Source organism: Rhipicephalus sanguineus, chromosome 10, assembly GCF_013339695.2.
Source record: "Rhipicephalus sanguineus isolate Rsan-2018 chromosome 10, BIME_Rsan_1.4, whole genome shotgun sequence".
Classification (NCBI taxonomy): Eukaryota; Metazoa; Arthropoda; class Arachnida; order Ixodida; family Ixodidae; genus Rhipicephalus; species Rhipicephalus sanguineus.
Genome location: NC_051185.1, coordinates 144,931,055 through 144,946,975, shown reverse-complemented (window position 1 = coordinate 144,946,975; position 15,921 = coordinate 144,931,055).

Genomic DNA, 15,921 nt, shown 5'->3' with positions numbered 1-15,921 from the left:
GGATATTAGGTAGTCCCAATTATCGTCTGGCACGCTTTACTATGTGCCACAGGTGTTTCGAAAACCCATAACGCCCTTAGCTCCTATAGGGCTGTTTTAGGTAACACAACCTTGCGCTCCTTACTCAGAAACTCTTTACGCAAACCAAAAGACTATTGGAGAACACCCTTACACCCTTATTTTTGCAAATTCTGGTTAGGCAAAAGGGTGTTTTGCTTGCTTAACATCGCTGTAAACGTGCAAGGTGGCTTACAAGGGAAAAAGAAAAAGAATACCCATTTATGGACAGTGACAGTTGCTCTAGGATGGTCCCTTATTCTAAGAGCCTTATAGAATGAGCCATCCGCTGGCCCCGCGCGATGACTTGGCTCAGGTCGACTAGCACCGGCTTACCTGTCACAGTGGTCTAGTGGTGGGGGTTCTCGACTGCTGACCGGAAGGATGCGGGACCGAATCGCGGCCGCGGAGGCCGCATTCCGATGGAGGCAAAAATGCTTGAGACCCGTCTACCTATACATTTAGGTGCAGAATTAAGAACGACAGATTATCAAACTTTCCGAATTTCTCCAGTGCAGCACCACTCATAATCATATCGCGTTTTGAGACGTGAAACCCCAACAATTAATATTATTACTAGGTCCGGCATGGTGATCTCTCCCTCCAAAGCTTCAGTGAGGAGGGCTTGGCTTTGCGTCTGTTGCTAATGGTTTTAGCGTTCCTTTAGCGTTTAGTTAATTCTTTTAGCGTGATCGTTGCTTTTCATAGCAGTACAAGGAAAATGGTTTTCTTGGGCTCACCAAAACGCGCCTAAAACCCCAAACCAGGAAAGGGCGACGACGACGAAGCTACCAGCACGAGACGGTTGCGCGTGATCTTGTTCGCGTCTGCGTAAAATGGTTCTAGACGAAATATATATTTTGTGGTTTCACAGCATTGACATCTGTCTGCCTGTTCCCATAGCTTTCTGTAGAATGATTTGCAAGATCAGCGATACTAATGATAATTTTAATATAACTGTTATACGTAGAGAACGGTTTCCAAAGATGCTGTCGATATTACGTTCAGCGAGCGTGGCTCAGATACATCGAGTTATATAGCTTGGCCACATAGCGACAGATAATTAATGCAATACAGTTTATAGGTCAGAAAAGCACTGCTCGTACCAACTGACCTCTCGACTATTAATGAAGTTACATTCCGAGTAAGAAACATATTGTTATTTAGCGCTCTTCATCACATTCACATGTTAGGTGTGATTTCCCTGTAACGGTCGAAAAATGTCGAAGCCGCAATACAGTTTGTTTGGAGAGGAGTTTCGCAGGGTAAATGACGCAATTAACTTAGACCAAAGAAATGTTTGTTCATTCGGTTCGGATGTCGTGGTTCAACCCACTATGGGGGACAGGCCAAGGATGGAGGTGCAGTAGGTAAGAAAAAATAGGGAAATATGTAAGCAATAATAAACAAAGTTGTTATATTACCAAGGTGAACTTGTGTATGGAATGGTAATGTAAAAGCGTCCCATTTCTGGAGTAATTGTGTTGTACATTTTCAGTCTTCTATTAATAATAGCCACTGAAAATCTTCCTCTGGTTTCACTTGCCAAATCACGTGTCAGCAGCACGCGCTCAGTAAAGAAGCAGAAGAAGATCGAAAGTTCTCAAGATGGCGTTCTTTCCTCCTAGAAGGCCACCGGTAGCATTCGGGTAAGCTTTTCCCATCAAAGATCAGCACCAGCGTACTTGCATGTAAGATCAGCGAAAGTCATAGAGCGTGCAAAAGCTTCGGCCGGAGCTACGTTAGCACAGGCTTCAATCTGTATAGCTCTGCTTCTTGGCAACCAACCTAGACCTAACTGCTTCTTTCGTGTAGCTTCTCAGATTGCACGGCCGTGGTTTGTAATTTTCGGCGTTTCGAAGTCGCTGCGGAAAATAAAATATCGTGGTATTGGTTTTCTAGCTTTCTCTTAACGGCGAAACTGATCGATGCATTTTTTCATCGGTATGCTACTATGACTGCTTAATGGCGCTATAACTGTTTTGAACACAAGGGCTTCGGTGATCACTTTAGAGATACCACAGGCATTTCCGGTTTGAAAGGATGTAAGAATAGGCTTGGTGGTGATCCATGGCAAAACTTGTAGCATGCTAAAAAAAGACAACTCCGAAGAAGGTGTAGATAGGACGACACGCTTAATTGTGAGAGACGCAGGCAGCAGAGCCTGTTGGAAGTAAGCGCATCTTCCTGTCTTCGCTTTCTTCGTCCGAGTCCTTCTTAGTGCGCTGCGAGTTTCATAATTGCTGATCGTTACACTTGAGAATGCATTGTCGTTAAGAGCTAGCGACACAGTAGACAGTCATACACGATTGCTTTATAGCGCAGTTATTGGGGTAAGGTTCCAAAGTGTGTGCTGAAATTAGTTACCGAAATTTGCACACCCTGTAGTGAACTAAATGGTCCTTCGAAGGCTATGCTGTCGAAAATCTTGTGCACCGTTACGCTTGAATTAGTATTAATTTACGGCAGAGCTGTTATGGTCGAGGTTTGCCGTGCGTCGTAGATAGAAAATTATCATCATCATGAACCGGCACGCGCTGAATGACCGCCCGACCAGATGGTTAAGAGATGCTGAAACATGCCAACCAGCTCTCTTGTGACCCAGGCTTGGGCGACTTAGTGCAAGCTGCGCTAATTATTATTGTAATAATAATAATAATAATAATAATAATAATAATAATAATAATTATTATTATTATTATTATTATTATTATTATTGTTATTATTATTATTATCATCATCATCATCGCGGCGACCATTTGTGTACGGGGAAGGGGGGCAGAGACATAAGATGTTGCGTCAGTTACATGTCATGTTATTTCGGACAGCTACCCATTGGTTGGCCTTGCTTCGCCGGGCTATCCAATTGGCAGTCAACGCACGGTTTGGAGGAGCAGGTTCCGACTCGACCCGCCACTGCCCCAAACGTGGGTAGCTGCTGACGCGCCAAACGCGGAACGCGTGGCGGGCTTGGGCACTCCAACTGAAGACCAAACAGGTAACAATGTTATTACCTGGCATTTGAATCTGATCTGTCTTTTGGGGACACAGACATCAATCCATGATAAAGGAGAAAACAATAGTAGACTGAAGTTTGTGAGTTCTTAACACCTTTCAGGCATTCATTTTTAGATGTCGCTTTCTTTTCAAGCTGTTCCTTCGTGAAAATGATGACCTTGCCGAGGAACACACGAAATTGTTTGACTTTTGTCGTTGTGATTAGTTCTTAGCATCATCTGCCTACTACGACTGCTACTCAGCACTACGACTGCTACTCAGCACTACGACTGCTACTCAGCTAGCGTTCCTCCTGTGTGTTCGTACAGAGGGTTTTTCTTTTGAAGTTAAAAGCGTTCATCAATCTTTTGTCTTCCGAAATAACTGTTCCGCGGCCTTTCTTTATATGACCATTTTAATTCATCTTGACAAGGTGGGCATGTAATGAGATCACTTCTGCGTTGAACATGTCTTTTAATGGGAAAATTGGAGCTGGTTTCGCGTTAATGCTTCTGAGCAAAACGTATGCCCTCAACTGCGCACGGTCACAATTATTTAAAAATGCGTAGTTTCCTCGGCACCTGTGAGAATACGAAATGCCAGAAGCATATACAGCCAAGGGCTATATTGAAACAGCGAATACAATTGATTTTACATGGTAGTGGCTAAAGAAATATGTGAGGTGAAAGCGAGCGGATGCGTTATCACTGCTGCATGTTCATCGCTCTTTTTTGTTTGACCCCTCAACATCAACTAAGCGGGACGTGAATAGTCTGGAAGCATGTGACGCAGTGATTATCTTTGCTTCTTTCACTATGCTTAGCGGTGCCGCCTTCTGGAGTGCATGGCGGCGCAGCAAGATCGGCCACGCCGTCTGGCGCCTCGGAGAACACGGGCCCCGAGTCGTCGTCGATGGTCAAGAACAGCGAGCGCTCGGAGAAGTCCGAGTGCAGCAGCCTGGCGCCGTACTGGATTCCGGAGGAGATCAAGCACTACTTCCTGCACCGGCACTCGGCCTCCGACGAGGACGACAGCAGCCGCAAGGTCGACCTGGGGCTGCGCGCCATCGGCCGAGAGAGGGAGCTGCCGGCTATCGACGACAGCAACTGGTCACGGTGAGTTGGGTAATTAGAATGAATGGCTATTACGGCACAATAGTAAAGGCAAAATCAAGGTCATGCTGAGTTAAGCTGTTTGAGTGAGCTCCTGTTACGGCCCAAAAATCAAGGGAAAGCAAAGTCATGTTACGTATCGACGTGCTATGAACATGCGCAAACTCTGTCACCAATTCTAAAATTGACCTCATCAACCTTTCTTTTTTTCCTGGTGATTTAAGAACTTGCATTCACTTCAGAACTTCGGCGCAGAAACATCTGCGTTTCTGACTTACAATGTTCAAACTTGGGTATTCGGGTATTTATGCATTTCTTCCTCTAAGGTTGATAAAATGCTTGTTTGTTGGTTTTCTCTAAACTTTTTTTAGTTGCTCTAATTCTCCGGACGTTCGTAGCTTTCGAATAAAGCAATGTTTTTCAGATAACCAATTCAAGTCTTCCACGCAGTTATTTGGCTGCGAAATGAACCTGGATAGCCTAAAATCGGTAATATGTTTCTGTAATGCCAGATGTAAATTTTGGTATAAGTGCACGAAACGGCAATCATTTTTGTGTTTAAGGCTATACAAACCTTTATTGTAGATATTGTGGAAATCATAGCTTAATGAACACCTTATGTATTCAACTACAACTGCGGTAATTGATTTTCTCTTTGTGTAATCGAATGCCGCTCGCATCGGCCGTAACACAAGAAATGAACCTATGAGATAAATCACATAAGCATTTCAGTATGGTGGCAGTTAGTGATTAGCGTCCCAATACGTTAACTGTGGAGTTATCTGAAATATTATCTGACTGGTGTAACGCATAAAAAAAACTAGGACGATGCTTGAGATTCGCATTCAAGAGTAGAACGAGATAGCGCAATCAGACTCCGTGCGCATCGCCTTCTCAACTGCTAGCCTGACTTCGGTTCTCGGTGCATGCCTCAACCGTGCCGTAAGGAGAGGGACGACTGTGCACGTAACATTGACCGTTTAAAACTATCATAGAATGACCACGGAAAGTAGAGTTGCGGAGTTCCCACTACATCGTAGTATGACCACGGAAAGTAGAGTTGCGGAGTTCCCACTACATCGTAGTTCGTCCTTTTGCGAATCAGCGAAGGGCCCACTACGCGTCCGTAAGGCAACACGTGAACCTATGCAGCTGCTCACTTTGTTGGTGCTTTTGCATCTGATGATGATCAGATATGTCTGAGGGCTTTGTAATGGGTGGGCCTTTAAAAAACCTACTCGTTGCGCAATTCACATGTTTTGACACCTGGTGCGATTTTACGTTTCTGCCACGCAATATTAGATGCGTTAAGGATACTCCTTCCAGTACATGACACTCATATAGTGTTTTTTTTTTCCGAAGCAGTTTGAAGCAATAGCATCGGTCTGGGGTAGAACACCTGCTTGTCACGCCGACGGCCAGGATTCGATTCTCATCCAACCTAAGGTTTTGTTATTTATTTTATTTGCATCTTTCTCAATTTTTTGGTCACGGACAAGATCATATTTCACGCACAACCACCGATGCCGACACTGACAACGACGCGGGCGCTGGAATTTCTGCGAAACGAGCTCTTTAACGCTATCCCGTAAATAGGACGAATCGGGAGAGCTGGCTTCGCATTTTCACTACATCTCCTGCAGCCTTGCACAACTCTAAAGGGATAAAGCACCAGCAGAAACTACAAAAAACTCGTCATAATGTTTTTGGTGTTTTATTCATGTTGACGACGTACCTATTGTAGCCCAGTTCAACGCCTTGTCGCGGAAGTCCGTTTCCATTACTAGTCATTGGTTTCTAACAGTTTGTTCCGCGGTCTTACTTGGTTTCTTTGTAAAAACAACAGTTCCGACGCTCAAAACACGCTTCATGTGTGTGGAAGAGGATAGGGTTTTTTAACGTTTGACGCTGCCTTGCGCACTAAAGAAATTGTGGTTACGTATGCTTGCGGCACTCGGGTCTGGTTCCGCCATTGGTTAGGAGATGGAATGTTCCTGAAAAGCAATGAGTGCTTACGTGTCCTTATTCCTGAGGATGTAGCCATCCACAGTTTGGTGCAACACCGCATTTTATTTCTGGTTCGTACGGCTGTTCTTTGTTGTCCTAATGATGCACCAACCAGCCCAGCTCGGCACGCACCTGCAGTTCGTTGGTACCATTGATAACTTATTGAGCCGACAGTTCATCTGTGTTGATCAGCACTTATCAAGCCGTTTTGCATTTACAATTTCTGCTTTAGGTGTGTGATGACCCAATCGTTTTGCTGCTGCTATCTAATTGGCCTAAAATAAAGAATTTATACTGGCTACAACTAGAATGCGATGCATTGTCAACTGACATATCAAAAAAGAAAAAAAAAGATTGCCTTAACAGAGCAGCAATGAGTCGGTTCGGTATTGTTTGATATCCTACTTGCCAGGTACGCTCCTGCAATTCATCGTAAGGTTTACTGGAACAGAAAAGAAGAAGCATTGAGCGGAAACATCGTGTTGTCCCGAAGTGCGTTCGAGGCCTAAGCGGACGCTCGCGTCAGCACTATAGGAATGCTGCCAAGAGCCTAATAGCATTGCAGAGTTGCCAAGATAGACGAACTCGTAACACTGTTAGATTTAGCAGCGATTCTGCCTCACTGTACTTGCTAAGTCAAAATTTACCGAAAATTTCCCTACATTTAAATGTTCAGAATTTCGCCGCATTTTCGGCTGTACAATAGTCGGATACAACTTAAGAAGCTTGGAGAGGCCCCGCCCAGACGACCGATGCGGGGCAGCCGATCGGCTTACCCACTAGAGAAATAGTCCTGCTCATGAACTCGGCAATTTTCTGTGCAAGTGGGGTCACCGACCGTCCGGTTAATGACGTCTGCTTGTAGTGCACACCCGCAGGTACAGGCTTGTGTTCATCCGCCTTTGAGAAAAGAGGCTGCGGACTTTCAAAGTCGTATTCAAATATACACAGGCTCAACAATCTGTCAGCTTATCATGTTTCAGCATAAAGTAGACTTGTGCGCCGCATGATTTCTGGTTATTTAACGTATGTGCAGTAGGAGGCGCTGCCGCAAACCCCTACACGTGATTTTCGGGGTCATGTCAGTGGTCACGGCCTCCCTTCTGATCCTGCTCATCGCCGCAATGACGGCCAAGTACCGGATCACCCTGCCGGGATCTGGACTGCGGCATTCTGCCGTTGAGAACGAGGACGGCGTGGGGGCCCATATTGACAAGGAGAACGGGGAAGATCTGCCTCCATCGGTCGACAGCGAGGAGCATTTCCGCGATGCAGACATACTCGAAGCTCCCCATGCGCCAGACTCTCGGTCAGAAAACGTGGAGGAGGAGAGCGCAGGCGACGATGATGAGCCAACAGCAAAGCATCGCGCCTCAAAAGCGCACGGGGCCGCTGCCCGCAGCTTCGGGTCAAGTAACAGCTCCCGCATATGGGTGCGTTAATCCTTTTTGGTAATTTATTAGCTAATTCAATACAGTGCAATGCAATTATACAATACAAATGCAAAATAAATATAATACAGAAGGAGGTCCCAAAGTAAAAACTGGCAATAAAACTTCTCTCGGGCTAGTTGGTGTTGTATCCCAGACGTCATATTTTTTAGCGCAAACAGGAAGAAAAAGAACGAACTGGCTGAGAAGAGGAGAGGCAGAGAAGAAGACATCTGTGTTTATCTGTGTTTTTCACCGCGAAATCACAGAAACCCGCAATACCATTCCGTACGATTGTAAGCGAACGTGGCTCGTGGCAACAGCTCGTCAGGCGGTTTCTGCAGAAGCAATTAAGTTCCCTAGTTATCGACGACCCTTTTTTAACAAAAAGTTTTCAACGTGTCATTGCCTTCATCGAGAGGGGGGAGGCTATAGGTCAGTGTTTTTCGGTAGATGCAGAAGATTTCTTTTACTCTGCGCCCCAAAGAAAAGTGCTAGCTGCTGTTCAAGGTTGTATTGATAATAACGGTGTGGTCCAATTTCAGAATTCTGCAGGGATGTCTGTGCTCAATTTTATGAATTTATTAGAGTTTTACCATAAATCAATGTTTGTATCTTTTAAAGGGAAACTTTATGTACAAATCCAAGGTGCTTATATCTGTTCTTGTGTGGAACCGGCGCTCTGCAACATTTTTGGCGGCTTTTGGTATTAATGTTGTTAGTGTACTTGACGACAAGGTATTTCTGAAGGATTTTTCATACGTTGATGATTTTTTGATCATTTTAAAGACTAACACGGATTTTTCCCTGGATCACTGCGTTGACCACATTTTAACAGTTCTTCACCAACATGGGCATGGCTTGAACTTCACTCATGAACTGCCATCAAATGGTTTCATACAGTTTTTAGATTTCAAGTTACATCTTAGAGAAGGGCATGTTTGTTGGCAATACAACATACGTGCGCAAAAAGATTTGTTGCCTTATGATTCTAGCGCACTCCAAGTTAGTGAAAAGGGGTATTGCGAAGCTCTGCCTGGAGTCTGCTCTGGTGAACTCGTGTACGCACACAATGCAGGACAGCTTTCAAGCTCAATTAGCGAGGCTACGGGCAGCTGGTTATCCGTGCGCGTTCGTTCGTACAGTTTCCCAAAACATCCTGAAGAAGATGAGAGGCATGAAACCGCAAATAGCCAGTGACGCACGAGAGAGGCGGGGACCTAAAGTGGTACCGTATATCCACAGGATGTCCCACAACCTTAAGAAGATCGCCAGCAAGCACGGCGTTTCTGCGTGTTCTGCGCCCCTCAAAAACTGGGTGGCCTGTGCTCACGCGTATGTGATGAAAAAGAGAAGCATGGATGCAAAAAGAACCATGCCAGGCCGTACGTGAGGTGCAAAATAGGCGTGGTGTATGCCATACCACTATCATGTGGGAAGACCTACATAGGTCATACCGGGAGGTGCATCAACGATCGTGCACGGGAACATGAGTTGTCGTTGAAAAATGGTAATAATGCGCATTTACCGGTCCATTTTTCAGCCGGCACGTGTGCTCCGCGGCAAAGCGAGATCAAGATTCTGGGTAGGGGTGGTGATACCTTGGGAAGGGAGTTGCTGAAAGCTTTCTATATTAAGAGCAAGGGCACAGAGTGTATTGGTGACACGTCCATACATTCTTACAGCAACGAGTTCAGACTATTCAGGTCGATGATTGATGAGCTATGCTACGGTTGCGCGTATGCGCTTTAGGTGATCTGTCTTTTCCGCGATTTTTTTTTTCCTAAATAAAGCCAGTTGATGTTTAGCGGTTGCCCTGTGCACTGTCTTCTTCTCTGCCTCTCCTCTTCTCAGCTAGTTCGTTCTTTTTCTTCCTGTTTGCGCTAAAAAATATGACGTCTGGGGTAAAAACTGTCAGGCGGAGCTCCTGTTAGTACAAGTATAAAAATGAAGAACAAAGGTAGACAACTAAAAAAAAAACAGCAAACGAATGAAAAAGCGTTGTGTTGTCAAACGTAATGCTACCACACGAGCGCTTATTAAAACGGGTATTGAACCACTCTTCCAAGTAATCATCGAATGACCTCAGTATCGGAGTATATTGCCGCATGAATTGACTGCCGCGAAGATTTCTCGCTTCCGTCAAGGACAAGCGGAAATAGAGGGATTTATCGCACGCCTTAAGTGGCCCTGCAACACTTCTTCAGCATGGCCGAGAAACGCTCCCGATCGGTAGTCGAGGCTCCTTAGAACACGTGAGCCAAGCATTATTTATTTATTTATTTATTCAAGTACATCACAGGTTCCCATTGGAACATTATGTGAGGGGGGTCTTACATCATAATCCGAACAGTTTGGAGCATGTGTTAGTAGATCAAAGACAGGTAAGTGATGCTTAATACAATTGTTTTTAACACACTGAACGTTTCGTATTAGTAGTGATTTGGCTGGAAACGATAGGAAATGCGCAAAATATTCTTGCATCTGGAAACAAAACCACACTTGAGTAAGCAAATGTTTAAACAAAGAAGAGCGACACATTTTGCGCAGTGCAAACATCATTAAACAATGTCGTATATACGTGGAAGGAAAAAGCACAAAGAAGGAATAAAGAAAAAAAAGTTACGAAAACATAACGTGAAGTTCTCGTTTAAAGTCGTCAGGGTCGCGTAAGTCCACCACATTATCTGGAAGATTATTCCAATGATTTATGGCACGGGGCAAAGCCGATGAATTAAAAGCCTTGGTTCGTCCGAACAGATATAGCGAAGCACGTGGTCGGAATTTACAATTAATTCTCAAAGACAGGTAAACGTAGCTCCCTCTCGAGAAATGATGCCATATATTCAAATGACTGCGCCATACACCCAGATTCACGACCACTGACTGACTTGAGCATCGTTCGCTGCATATTTACTGCGCTTGCTGCGAGAGGCCGCCTCGTTCCCGCGTGCGCGCTGGCGATCCCACTGAAAGTTAGCCACGCGTTAAAAGAGAAAAGAAAAAGGTGCTCAAGGTCATGACACGCGCGTGACGTGACTACTTTTCACCCGTGCCATCCCTCCCTGCTTAGCTCCCAGCGCGTTCGTCTGAACGAGAGAAGAGAGAAAGCAATGACAGCGCGCGACAAATCTCTTACTCCACTCGTACTTGGCGTATTCTAATAGTTTTTGCGGCGGTCCATTCCTGAGGCAAGTAAGCTCGCTTAGTGAATCCACTCAATGATTACTTCGGAAAGTGTTCAAGGCCCCTTTAAGCGCTTTCTGTTTTCTCTCGCCCCGACGAGCGCACTGGAAGGTGCGCAGGGATGGACGGCACGAAGAAAAGGAGCTACGTCAGCGCGCGTCATGATCTTGAGCGCGCGTGATGGAACGCGCTAACTTTATCCTGCGCTATACTGATTCATGTGCGCGAGTGTGGCTGACTGTGCAATGTTAGCACGCTATGCAGCGTGGTGCCGGCATGTGGCAGCACTCCGTGGTAAAATCTCTTGATTTGTGGCAGCTATTGGCCAATAGCATGCTCTCTGCTGTTCGACATTAAACAGCAGGCGCCCTGCCCACTGAAGAGAGCGAACGTGGGTCTCTGTATAAGAGAGTTCGCCTGAGAAAATGGTGACTTCGTGCTCCGCTTCTAAACTCTCCTTGCCATGCACGACTGCAACATTTAACTGGGCTCTTCATAGCAGTGCCTCCTATCGGCAGGATGGTGTTTCTCACAAAGCTCGACGGGCGTTTATTGGCCCTTAGTCTTAGTAATGCTCGTTGAGAAGCTAGTTGGTAGATGCATACTGGGATACAAAAAGGCACGGAACCACTAAATAAAACAGAAAAGACAGAAAAGGGCGTCTTCTCCGTACGCCCTTTTTTCTTCCTTCTTTGGTGGTTATGCGTCTTTATGCATTCCAGTAAGTATTTGTCGTTTCGCGGGTTTATTCCAAAATCCCTATAATGTGAGACGTTCAATGCGATATAAAGGGACACGAGCAAAGATCGGTTCTAGGCGACAGAATAATAAGTCTCAATACCAGGGCTTTACTACAAAACAAACTGGCTTGATGTACTCCGGGTTCATTAATTCTGCCATCTCGGAGCTCATCATCTCTCACCTACGTCAATATGCACTAGCGCTCTTGCATATATATTGCTGCCGTAAAGACGGGGGTTCCGCGATTGTGCTCAATTTTCGACATCGAGCTCAAGAGTTCAGCGTCATAGTCACTAAGGTACTCACTACTCGTTTGCCGTCTGCGTGACTCATAATAAACTCTTAAATTACCTTTTTGTTTGGCGAGTTGGTGAACGTTCATAATGTTTTCTGCAGCTATTCTTAACATCAAATCTGAGCGGTTTCGATGTCGGCCGCCGCGGCCGCATTTTGATGGAGGCAAAATGCTACAAGCCCATGTATCGTATGAAGGCAGTGTAAGTACATTGAGAGCACCAGATGGTCGACATTTCCAGCCTTCCACTACGGCCTGCCTCGTAATCCGTGGTAATATCGTATTTTTGGCACGTCAAACCCCAGATATTACAGTAACATTAAACTTTTGTCGTTGTAGTTGTAAACTAGCATTTGATAAACTTTGTGTCTGGTTATCTACATACATAACAGACATTGAAGTAATAGAATTATATCAATTAAATTACTTTTTGCTGTTGTGAGCGATGTTATAAATTACTTTTGTGGGTGCTAATCTAGTACTGTAACTAGTTACTCCAAGCGAGTGATTTGAAGAAAATTACTCACTACTTAAAATTTTCCGGTCACTTTTGAACAGAATGTCATTTCCGTTCCAACTCAAGTAAAGCGTACTTGGGTTTTGAATGAATGCATGATTTTTTATGAGTTAATTGAAAGTGATTTCACTAGTCTTTCAAAGAAATAGTAAATGTCATTACCTTTCGCCAGCTGTAGTTGCTGACGTAATTTATGGTTTAAAAACAAATTAGGAAATTTAATTTAATTACTTTTAGGCTTCATATTGCATAAGAAACGCATGTGCTATCTTGGACGATCGTTAAGCAAACGGCGGAGCGCGTGGCTGATAACACATGCAGCAATACCTACTGGTTAGGCTAAGTTCCGGTGAGAACTATTACACTACACGATATGTAACACTACGATATGTCGCCTTACCTACATGTGGTGCTGCCGGAAGGCAGCCAACACGTGTGAGTGGGGCGACTGCTTAGCTTCATATAAAGTGTGGTTTTTAAGGCGATAGCAATCAACAGCTTGTTTCCCAGAAATTCCGGCATCGGCGTCGTTCGTTGTGACCGAAAAATCAGGCTTGTCCGTGAGCGACAAATCGAGAAAGATTCAAATAAATAAGTAGTGAAAATAATACAAATAGTACTCGGTTCCAGTTAGAATAGAATCCAGGCGTTTCGCGTGATGGGCAGGTGTTCTACCATAGAGCCACGCCATTGCTTCAAACTGCTTTGGAAGAAAAGGACACGCCTGATCCCTCCGTCATAGGAATCGTTATCGCGCAAAAGTGAAACGTCTCCTCACATAGGTAGTTGAATATCTATTGCATTCTCGGTGCACCAAAGCGCCCACTTGTACGACCGTCGCCCGTCGTTGCACGCTGCACGTTAGCCCGTCGACATCATTGCCTTTCTGCAGCGCTTATTGCAGCTGTTTTATTAATAGGTGCCAGGCCACTCGAAGCAGTAGGAGGCGGAGAAATACTGTGGGTTCATTTGGAAGCGGCACTACGCTGGCGCGGAGGCGTCACACATTGAAGCGAAAGTTGACTCACGTAACCGCGTCATCACCGAATCTAATCAGCGTGCCCGCCGCATTTAACCGACCAGAGAGTTTCCCACGATATTGCAGCGAAAGCCCCCGCCGTGCGGAGAATACCGAAACATTTGCAGTCAGCGCTCGTCTGTATCGTGATGCATCACTCGTGGCCTCCGAGATTGTGGTTGTGGTGCTGGCTATCTAATTTTACAAGAAAGCAATGAACACTACATATGTTTTCCTACGATACTGGCGTCATATCAGATGAACGTCTATGGTTGCAGTGTTGACTCCGCTTTTATAGCAGTCTAATAAACATTACATTTGTATTCCCATGATTCAGGAAGATATATTGAAGCATTGGGGACCCGGGAGGAGTACGTTAGCAAAAGGTACATATGATATCCACATGATTGCAACATAAAGTGCACATAGTTTCGATAATACTGACGTATGTACTCTAACGTGAAGGCTGACGTTACGTCGCACCGTAAGTTACCCTTTTAACTCCAGTGTTGTCGACGTCCCTGGTAAGCCCACGATGTGCACACAGCTACTACACTCGCAAAAACACGTGGATCCACCTCCTAACGCTTCGCTCAAAGCCATAAAATACAGCATAGCGGTACTCGATGACTGCTTCGCATGAAAGCGACTCCCACAACCCGTGGGGTCTGCCGAATATTTTTAGTATCGATGGATTCTGTGAGCGCGGCATGGGCCGCCTCCTCGTGGTGTGTTAAAGCGTTGACAAAATTACACTTTAGGAAAACGGTGATTTGGGCAAGTTGGTTGGTATTCATCTTGAAAACAGCGTATACACACGAGGACGAAGAAGAACGAAACAACAGGACAGGCACTGACTTGCTACTAAGAAGTTTTTTAGAAAGAGCACAGTTTCATACAAGAAGTCGCGTGCACACCGATTACATAGAACATAAACAAGAGCGCGCTCAACATGTGCAAGAATGCGCCGCACGTATGTGAAAGCCGTGAGCCCGAAAAAATTCTAATCACCGAACGCCGCCTGAAGATAAGTCAGTTCGCTCTGTGACAGTGATACATAAGGGTGGCCAATGCACAGATCTTTTTCCTTACAAATCTAGTAAGCTTCGATGATTTCTCTTAGGAGTTGGTTCTCGTGGCGGTGAATGGCAGTGCAATCCTCAAAGCAGGGTTCCCAGTCACATGCGCCGCAGTGTAATCCGATGTGCGACAATTTATGAGCCCTGCTGGCTCCTTCATGTTCTTTTTAGGCGCATGCTGATGCAGCGCCCCGTCTGCCCGATATACCTCCTTCCGCTTGACAGTGGCATATTATACACGACCCCCATTTTACATGCCGCGAACGCGGCCTTCTGCTTGACGGCGCACGCGCTAGAAGCACTCTGCCTGTCCTCCAAGTTTCGCTGGACAGCGGTGCTGATGCCAAACGACATGATGTTTTCGGCACCAAACAAAATGGGTGGCATCTGCGCCGATGTCCAGCGATCCACCTTTCCCGCTCGTTGGGCCTTTGTAGTAGAAGGCACTCTAACACACAAAAAAAGCTTTTTCATAATTTACTGTGGGGTTGTCACGCCTCATTGTTGCATGCCAGCCTACGTATTGTTAACGATGAACGTGTCGTTCGGGGGACGCACCGTCACTGGAACTGGGAGCGGCTTTAGCACAACGAGCGGGAAAGGAAGAGCGATACCGTACTGCCTTACCGTATTTGCGTACCGTATTTCTGTAACTTGCTAAAAGGCTCTATTGCAGGATAGTTTGAAATGGCCGATGTTACGCGCGCGCACGTTCGTTTCCTCATGGCACGGTTGAGGCATGCACCGAGAACCGAAGCTACGCTAGGAATCGAGAAGGCGATGCGCACGTGGCCCGATTACGCTTTCGCGTTCTACTCTTGAAGGCAAAGCTCACGTGTCCTCCCAGTTCTTCAATTATCTGTTAGCGAAGCTTGTGTTGCCTAACAAGTGCCTCTGGCGTTGTTGGTTTGACAGAAAAAAAAACCCCAGCGCACGGGAGCGCGATGAAATGCGGCCCTTGAAGGGGCTACAGTTACATGGACATTCGTACGCGTCGATTTTCATTAATTGACGTCACTGGGAAGGAACAGCCTAGCAGACTGGGTCCAGCTGAGCGCGCTCTCATGGCATGCGCTTACCGTTGTCCTGTTTGTAATTTCGCTGCGTCATACGGCACTGACGCAGAGGAATGTCGCTGCTCGCCAACACTAGTAAGATTTGGGCGCCCGTACATATTAAACATGCCTATACGTAAACGCATGCTTCGTAAAAAGTCAGTTTCACCACAACGGCGAAGCAATGAATGCGATAGCAACACATTGGAATGAAACGCGAAGAAGGAAAGCAGCTCGAAATTTCCAGCGCACCTCTCAAGCGCAAAGGACGCACGAAAGGAACACAGAGAGGACCAGCGCGAACTCGCAACTGCCACAGTTGTGACTTATTTCTGTTTGAAGAGCGCGCTCTTTTCGCAAATGCGGCCGCTGTAGCGAGCGAAGCGACCTTCGCACGCTCTGTAACGCTCTATCCCTGGAGCGGCCG